The sequence below is a fragment of the Strigops habroptila genome, chromosome 12 (genome assembly GCF_004027225.2).
Source record: "Strigops habroptila isolate Jane chromosome 12, bStrHab1.2.pri, whole genome shotgun sequence".
NCBI lineage: Eukaryota > Metazoa > Chordata > Aves > Psittaciformes > Psittacidae > Strigops > Strigops habroptila.
Window position 1 is genome coordinate 20,625,009 of NC_044288.2, and position 9,836 is coordinate 20,634,844.

The window sequence follows — 9,836 nt, forward strand, 5'->3', positions numbered from 1 at the left end:
AACCGTAACCAGGGCAGGAGGCTGTGCCAAGCACAGTCCTCTCTAGATCTTGATTTTGTGCAGTGTTTCTCTATTTGAAGCTGGAATGATGATGGGTTTTGGCTCTGGTCCTGGAAGAACTGCGTATGACACGTACCTGGAGCACAGACCTCCTCTGTCCGAGGGCTCTAAATCGTGCATGTGTGAATCACTTCAAGCCCCGTGGCTGGTGTTGGAAGCTCCCTGGGCCACCAACCAAAGGAGTTTGACCCAAGCAATAGCAAACTTCACAGGACACCCTCATGACCTGCCTACAACCCTTCTGCTGGCACTGCCCCATGGCCAACCCTGACACAGGACCTGCTGAAACAGGAGCCCTGCAGAATTGTACCCTGGTGCTGGCAGGGCCCTGCCCTTGCACTTGTGAATCTCATTCACACACTATTTATACTCCATGGGTCAGCACGTAGGCTCCGTTCTCTATTAATAAAGGGCTATGCCAGCCCCCTTTGAGCCAGGTCCTCTGTTGCTGTGGCCTGACCTTCCAGATGCCTCAGCAGCAATTTAGCAGCTTGAGGGCATAGGGAAAGCTCTGGTCTGTCTTTGTGGGTGTTTCCGTTTGTTTCTGACATTGTCATTCCACCTCCCGGCAGTGGGACCCAGGTCATTCCAGCCTTGTCTGTGCTGGAGGGACATGGCATGGCAATTGCTGCACTTGAACTCCACTTTTCTGCTGTGAACATCACTGCTATGTTGCCACAGAGCTCAGACCAGGAAAACCTCCTGCTGCTTAAGACACTGGCACAGAAAGGTGATGGAGGGAGGGGGTTGAAGCCTGAAATCCCTCTGGGAAGTACTGTGAGTAGCAGCTGAGCCTAGGGAAAACCCCAATTGTAGAAAAGGCTCCATCTGAATGATGTTCAATGCCAGATGAGCCTGTTTAGGTGTGGAGGAGCTGGCTTGGGCTCTGGGAGGCTGTGCAGAGGGATTGGCTGCTCTCCGGGTAGCACATACCCCATTCAGCCCAGTTTCATGGCCTGGATGCCCGGGCTCTCCTCTCCAAAAGGACTTCTTTCCTTCACCTACTGTGGGAGTCCCTCTCCTGGTCATGGCTCCCTGCGATGGGATGCTGTGCTTCCCAGGCCATTTAGGGTGCCTGGTCCCTGCTCCTGGCACAAGGGTGGGAGCTTTCCTGCAGGAAGCCTGGCTTGTGCAGCTCTGTTCCCTGTTCTTACACCTGCATTTCTCTCTGCTAAGATGCTTTTTTCCTCACAGCACCTGTCCTGTGTTGCACAGCCCCTTGTCCCACCTCAATTAATGGGATGACGAGTGATGGTTTGTACCAGAGTCCCTCCAAGGTAGCTGCTGTATTCTGATTAGTGGAAACAGGGCAAAGAGTTTCCTCCACTGGTGGCAGGAGGTCATGGCTACAGGCATCCATGGACTGTAACAGCCAGGGGGATGTAGCTCCAGGGTCCCCAGACCTAGCTAGAGTGCCCTCACTACCCCACACAGCAATCCAAGCCCTGCAGCTCACCACAGTAGGTTTTAGACTGTCCTTCCAGGGGGATTAATGCAGATTTGTGTTTGCTGGGAGTTCTGGAGGTGTCTCCCAGTAGTGTCCTGACATTAAAACGTGCTCACAAACAAAGCAAACCCTGGCTCCTCTCTTGTGGGGCATGTGTAAGCCCTTGGTCCCATGCAGGGGCCTGTTTGTGATGTCCTGAAGCCTCAAACCCAGGCGGAGCTTTGGTTGAACCTTTTGGTGGGGGTTTATAGGGCTCACGAAGCCTGCACTGCCATGGGGAAGCTTGGCGAGGGCTGCAGGGCTGGGTAGGTCAGTTTTTAGTTGCTTTGCTGTGAGCTCTCCTCCCTGTTGGGTGTGCTAATGGCCACAGTGGTGCAGGTGTCCTTGCATGGATGATGCTGAGCAGCCTCTGCAAGAGGTGCTAGAGCCACTGGCATAGCTCGGCTCAGCGCACAGCCTCGTAGCTGCCACTGGCAGCACCCCTGTGTTGTACCGGGGTCCTCTCACACACACCCGCCCGCTGCTCGAGTCCTGTGGCCCCGCGGCGGGGCTGTCTCTGGCAGCTGAACTTCGGAAGGAGGAATTCAGATGTGTCACACAGCCCCTGCTGCCCCGGCTGCCAGAGGCAACCTCTGCCGCGGCCAGGAGCGATGAGGGCACAGGCGTGTTGTGCAGCGCAGTGCACTGGCACCCTCTAACGACACAGGTCTGTATGTTCAGGAGATGCCAGGCTGGCTCACCCCAATCCTTCCACTCAGCGCTATGCTGGTGCCGAGGGGTGCTCTCCTCACAGGCGTTTTGGAGGCTTCACTTCTGCCGGGTGTCAGAAAAGATGCTTTTCCCATCCCTCTCAGCCCAGGAACAAAGCCAGCTGTGGTTGTCCCTGCACCTCTGGAATGGGAGAGCTGCTGCCAGGCTGCGTAACCCCAGCTTTTGGCCAAGCTGTTTGTCCAGGTTAGCTCAGGAGGCCCCTCTGATCCAACTTGTCCTGCCCCAGAGACACTGGGAGAGTTTGGAGCTTGGTTCCTGCAGGCTCCAATCTCTTCTTCCCAGCCCACTGGGACAAAGCCAGAGAGTGTGTGGATGAAATGGGATCTCTCAACTTCATCCCAAACAATACTGAACCTAATGAGATATAAGAGCAATAACTAAGATTGCAACCCTGGATTTCAGGAGAGCTAACTTTGGCCTCTTCGGGGACCTCCTTGGAAGAATCCCATGGGAACGGGCCCTCAAGGGAAGAAGGGTCCAAGACAGCAGGTTAATATTCAAGGATCACTTCCTCCAGGCTCAAGAACAGTGCATCCCCATGGGTAAGAAATGAAGCAAAGAGGGCAGGAGACCTGCATGGATGGGAAGGGGATGGAGTAGAGGTGGGGAGGGGAAGGAGTGGGATAGGAGGGTAAGGAATGGGGTTAAGATAGAGACGGGGAAAAGAAGGAGATGGGAAAGGGGATGGGAAGGAGTCAGCTCTTGTTCACAGAAGCACACATTCAGACAGCAGCTTGCACTAGCTCAGCCACATTGGACACAAGCAGCCTTGGAAAGCACTGAATGCCTTTCTCCTCTGTTGTTATCCCAAGGGCTGTGCTGCTCAGCCAGCCAACTGTACCAGCAGGATTTTATTTTGCATTAATTTTCCTAATGGTTTGGGTGGCCTGAAAACTTGAGCAGTGAATTGTGACCACTCAAGAGTGGGTAAAAATCCTACAATGGATGTGCACTGCAGTGTGGGTCCAGGGTCAAGCCATTGAAATCACAATTAGGGAATGAAATAATAGTGGGTTTAGAGCTTCATTCCAGGAGCACTGCATTTCTCCTGAATTACAGGGATTTTTCTAGGCTGGTTTATGAGACATTGTCCCGTGCCAAAAAGTACATAGAAATGGAAGAAGTGGTAGCTGATATAAACTAGTTTAACAATTACAAGAGGAATTAAAACCAGCTTTGATTTTTACAGTGACAGTGTTAGGTGCTTTGGGAGGGACATGTGGGGATGAGCGGAGGAAACCATAGCAAAACCCAGGGATATGGGACAGTGGAGTTGTGCCCTGGCATGGAGTCCAGGGTGATGCACATAACCTGGGCAGAAAGGGCACACAGGGAAGGAGTCTCCATGAGGGATGTGAGTCCCACGAGTGTCCCCTCCCCAGCTTCTTGCTGGAGAGAACCTCTGCAGAGAGCAGCAGCCAAGGAAGATGCATCACCCATGGACTGCCGTGGGGCAGGGAGTCCTGGAAAGCAAAAGTCCATCTTTTGGTTGTCTTCCAGTAGCTTTATTTGATCTTCCTATAAAGGCACATGCTGCCAGGGGTGCAGCCCACATGTGTTGGGGGGCAGAGAGGCTGGTGGGTCACTGTGCAGTGGCTGCAGCCCCCTGTGCCCCTCTGCCTCAGAGCAAGAAGGAGACCTTGGGATGCTGCATCCCACTGGCATGCCCCTGACATTTGCCCAGGGACCACAGGATCCCAGACTGGGGGATATTCCCCCTTAGACTCACTGTTACTTTGCAGTTCTGTCCCTCTCAGGGAGCAGAAAGAGACAGTGTAAGCGTGTCCCTTGCCGGGGGAGCTGGGATGTCCTCATGGTTAAAAATGCCTGTTCTGTGTTTAAGGAACTGGTCAGGCTGGATTTCAGTCCCGTTGTGGCATAGCACACGTTTTCTGGTACATTCCCCTTTCCCCCCACAGTGGTCAAAGCTGTTGCGCAGGCATCTCTGGTGCTTTTATCTAAATCAAAATTAAAGGCTCCTTAAGATACATAGTAGAAATTAAATAGAACAGTGATGTGCAAGACGAGTTTCAGGGAAAACAGTGTTATAAAACCTGGCTCCCTGCAGTGTCTCTGAGGGCTTGTACTGCAGCTGAGCTCTCACTGCAGTCTCCATAGTGGAGGAGCAAGTTTAGTTCTCCTGCCTGGCCACCACTTTTCATGCAGCACAGGGAACTCAATTACCCTGATACCTCCCACATCCTGAGCTTTACTGAAATGGGCTGAAACAGAAATATTAGTGGGTAAAGAGTGGGGCTGGAGGTGAGGGTACCACTGTGAGCATCCTCAGCTGAGGCAGCTCTGCTGTGGGATGGAGCTGTGGAGGATGAGCTAACACGTGGGCACCAAACTAGGCCAAGTGCTCGGCTCCCGGGGCTGTCCTGGCCCCGAGCAGGAGCGGAATCAGGGACACGCCGATGAATTTGCTGCAGAACCTGTCATTGAAGTGGGACATGCAGTGCTGTGAGTGCATGGGGGCTTAGGGGAGCAGGAGCTGTCCGGGTACTGGTGCAGATATCCCAGCAGAGATTCCCAGGGAGATACTGAGCTGAAAGGAGAGGGGGAAACCCCAGCAATGACATAAGGGAATTACCACCAGAGGGCACTTAGATATTGCTCTTGCTGAACAAATGGTGTTTCCTAGCAAGAGGCCAGCTCTGGATTGCCTGACAATGCACATCCAAGCCTGACTCATCGCTGGCACAGAGAGCAAAGGAAAGCACTCACAAGGCATTAGAGAAATCATGCATGGATGGGAATTCACTAGCAAGATGCAGGGGATTGAACTTTTCTTCCAGACTTCTTCAGAGAGGTCTCCCTGGTCCCTCAGGTGAGTAGTGCATCATTAGACTGACCTGTGTGGTACCCACCGGGCTTGGCACAGAGGAAAGGACACCTACATCCTGCTCACTATGGAGATGCCCTGTCTGTTATCCCGAGTGCTGAGAAGAAAAGAGTCATGGCCCTGGCAGGGATCCTGCTGTGATGCTCACCTGGGTGCATTGGTACCCTGGTTTTTATTACAGAGCTGGGCAGGGGTAGAATTGTTATCTGTCTTCCAGCAGAAATTGCAGGGAATGTGTAAGGAAGGAATTGGGTAGGATTTCAAACCCAATTCTGAGAGCTCCTCAATACCCATGAGGATGTGGGGGCCAAATAAAGTCTGCAGATATGAGGATGCCATATACTGCAGATGGAGAATCACGTTACAGGGATGAAACAGGGAAACTTCCATCCTTGTTCTGACAGCAAGACAGCGCACCCTGTTCATCAGCAGCATCTGTCTCAAGGAGGCACCCTGGGGCTCAGTAGTGGGGTGTGATGGTTTGGCTGGGGTCACAGCACAGCTGAAGGTCTTGGTGCCATGCCTGGAGATCTGCTCTGGGCACAAAGAGCTTCATGAGGACCAAAGCAGCAAAAGCTGACAGTGCTACAGGGATAGATGGTGGAGATGTGAAGGGAATGTGGTCTCTAGGGAGGAAAAGGGGAGGCCCTGTGGGGTCCCCGTCTGTAGGGTTCTCCCACCATGGCCTGCCAAGCAAATGCCCTCCTTACCCCAGCTATTGGCTTTGCCAGGACTAGGCTCCTTCATGCTCTTAGGTTTTGGCTGATTACTTGCAATTAGCACTAATTAGTGTCTCTTTTGGCAGTGCCTTGTCTCTAATTCCTGTGTCTTGTCCATGACACATCACGCTGGGTGCTGGGCTTCATTGTGTCCTGAGGCACCTCCACCAGTCTTGGCAGCAAAGCCAGAGGGTTATTTTGGGGCTGCAACCTGTGGAGGGGCTGCCTGTAGGGTTTCAGTTTTGGGGGGCACCTCAGCTTTCTGGAGGCTCCATGGTATCTTTTACTCTATAAAGCCGTGGTGCTGGGTGTGCTCTCCTGCTGCCCGGGGAGTTCTGGCTCTTCCCCAAGACCAGGGTACCCAGAGCAATGTTACAGGGTCTCCCTGACTGCTGCTGGCAGAATGGGCCTGTAGGGGCTCTGCTGGGATGACAGCGAGAGGTACAGGATGGTGTTAGATGCTCCCACAGCAGTCCCACATCTAACGGCTGTGCGCTCACAGGATGGACTGGGCAATCCCTCCCAGTCCTGAAGGCCGTGTCTGGGTTGCTTTTCTAGCCAGGCCTGCAGAGGCCATGCCAGGTATCTGTGTGTCCTAGCACTTGGATAGGGACACCATGGTGCAAGGTGGCATACCTGGCTGTGACAGCAGCAAGACTCAAGGGGACATGTCCTGGCTCCAAACAGGGTCCTTCACTGAGATTTCCCGGTGCTGTTGCCACCTGTAGCTCACCTTTCCCACCTATACTTTCCTATTGCTCAAATGATGGTGCTTCAGAAGCTTCTTTAGGTCCATGAATCTTTAGCCCCTGGTAGAGCCACAGGTTTTTAAACCCCAAAAGGTCATTGAATAATTATTTGCTATTGCTGTACCCACTGCTACTAATCCCACCACAGAGAAATAGAGGCTTGCTGAGAAATCGAGCTGTAGCCTAAACTAAGAGAAGTCCACCAGAGAAAATGCAGGGATTAGGGGCACTTAGTGCCATGGACCATTGTGGGGGTTGGGAAGAGAAGCATGGTCAGAGGACACCAAAGCTGGGCACAGGGATTCCCTATGTCACTGCTGCTCTCCATGATGGTAGTCACAGCTCATCCTGCACATGATGCTACTTGTAGTGCAAAGATCCTCTAACACCAGGGACTGCTTGCTCTCGGGGTACAGCAGCTCCTCCTGTACCAAGGGGAGCCCAGCAACCATGTCAGGCCACTAAATGTTCTTGTTGCCATCAGGAGGAATGATGGTGCTTTTCCATGGCCATTCCTGAAAGAGACACTTGAGGCAGGTCCATTTTCATGATCAAGGTGAACGGCCTCAACTGGAAATGCTTTGTGGGATGCAACCTGCAGTGAAGGTTACAGCCGTAGTTAGTTTATCTCACCCGGCAGGGTAGGGAGATAGTGCTTGGCAGACCTCCTGCTTTCAGCTAGTGCAGTTCAGTTCTGCAGTCAATCCCCAGAGTGTTTGCTCCTCCTCGGTCAGCCCAGGCAGGATGGGAGCAGGCTAGCTCAAGGAGACGCTTCTGGGAGGGAGAGCAAGGGGAGCTGCAGGGAAACCAAGCATCTGTTGTACAAGCAGTAGCACTCGGCTGGGCTCTGTTCTTCTGAACCAGCCCCGTCCTTCTTTCTCTCTCTGTTCACTGCTCTCTTGGGACACCCTTATTGGGGTTCAAGCTCTCCCAGGCATCCATCGGCCCTGAGTGCTCAGTGTCAATGCTAACAGGAGAGTGAGAACAGCTTCCCAGGAGCAGGTGGCTGCCTCCAAATGCCCTGATCAAGCTCCAGAGCAGCTGGAGGTGTTTGTGCATCAGCTCATCAGGAGGTGCAGAGCAATCGCTCACCAGGAGTCACATCATCTTCCTCCTTCCACCTTCCTCCTGGCCCGGCAGTGGAATTCACCATCCGTCTCTGCCATGGCTTTTGATTCCCAGGCCAACCTAAACGCGGGTGAGTTATGAAATGAGATACAGTAGGAGACAAGCCTCTCCCACCCCTCCTGTGGGTGGCTACAAATGATCAGGTTGGTTTCCCATCTGAACAACTATTTGATGCTATCATCAGTATTGCTCCTCCCTTTTAAGCTCCTCTCTTTCCCCACTTTTAGCATCTCCATATGTTAAACTTGGAGAAATGAATCTGGGGTGAAATAATTCATATTATGTCTTTACAGTCAGAATGCTCTGCTGGGTTGAAAGGCTGAAGGGAGAAAGGGTTTGGACATGGATCAAGTTCATGTCTATGCCTCCTCATTCCAATTATACATTTCTTGAAATCAAGAGCAGACTCTACTCCCAACACCTACATGGCAGTACTGGGGAGCATGTAGTTGGTTTTCAAGTCATCTTTCCATGCAAGCAGCCGTAGTGGTGACAGCAAAAGTACTTGCTTGGGTTTCCTATGCCAGAAAATGACACCCTGCGGCACTTTATTCTTCTTGAGTAACCCACTTCAGCCCATGTCCAGAAAAGACAGCAGGTTCTCAGCAATGCCAAGCAAGCCAGCATGGAAGGAATTGCTTTGGTTGGAAGCCATCACGTGAGGCAAAGCTGACTCAAGATGCTCCATATCCAAGTTACAGGAGTGTCGCCCCATCGGTTTCAAACAAATGCCACCAATTACTGAAAGCACAAATTCATGATCATTGTTCTTGTCCAATACTTCAGTTTGGGTTTTGTTTTAAGCACTGAAATGAGAAGACCCACCAGAACAGCAGGATCAGAACTGAGGGCACATCCCTGAGTGGGTCAGTCCATCTCCACCTTGTCCTTTCCCAGCCCCATATTAAAGCATTGTTAGAGCTGCGGGGCTCAGCAGTGGGTTGAATCATTTCCTGTGCTATGGTTGTAAAGATGCTAAAAAGACAGTGTGAGGGGTGGGGATGGGAAATACAGCTAATGAGGAAACATTCTCTTCCAAAATAAGGCTTTGCATGGCCTGGCAAGGTGCAGAGCTGCTGTTTCAGCTTCTTCTTGAGCACCAACCATTGGCCAGGGCTGGTAGGTTTCAGCGTGGAGAAACATCCATCCCAAGTTCTTGATGTAACTCAGATAAGCATAGCCATTTAATCAGTGTGCTCGATTCAGAAAGCAAATTACTAGGAATATACTGCTCAGAACCACGTGCTTGCTCTCACAGGAGAAGATGCATATAAATACTCTATTCAGAAGAATAAGCAAGAGCAGAGTTATTTGCAGTGGAAGCAGCATGGTGTGCAGTGTGCTGTGATCGGCGAGGTGAAAGGCCTGGGGAGAGCAGGGGCTGCACTGCAGGGCCAGGGACAGACACCTTAAAGCTTCCCAAACAGTGAGGGTGAGAGGAGTGGGAAGTGGGAACGGGTGGCTGGGGGACACTGGCCGTGTACATGGAGCAGAGCCTGAGCTCAACACTCCACAGCGATCACAGCTCCAGCAGCTCGGGGGGTCAGAATCCTGCCCTGAACGTGAAGTGTGAAATCCATGTCCAAAAATATTCCAAATGATGCATATTGTAAGCATTTGTCGGGTTTTCTAACCAGGGATTGAGCATTGAGAGCATTAAATTAAACATTAGGTGACTTGGCATGCTGTACAAGAAAGCCTGGGAAATGAGGAATGCGGGATAGATTGCATTATTTATAGTTTCGTTTTTTCCCTAGTTTGAACGCCTCTGAAGGAACGAGCGTATGCAGTGCTTGGAGGGGGACACAGTGTGGCCAGACCTTGCACTTGCAACGACTGCCTGCTATTCCTGCCTAGTCCTTCTCCATGGATTTCTCCATCCAGCCTCTCACTAACTGCACTCCTGGTGCTTTCCTCCCACAGCCAGAAGCTCTGCACGCCGGGCTGGAGCCCCAGGGCAGCACATCACCTACTCCATCCTCCTCCCAGGAGCACCAGAGTGCTTCAGGAGCCGCATAAGCAGTTCCGACGTCGGGAGCAGCCCCAGTGCTCTGGTGCTTGGAGGGGTGGAAACCTCCTGAATTCACCTTCAGCCAAGATGATGATCCAAAGCACTC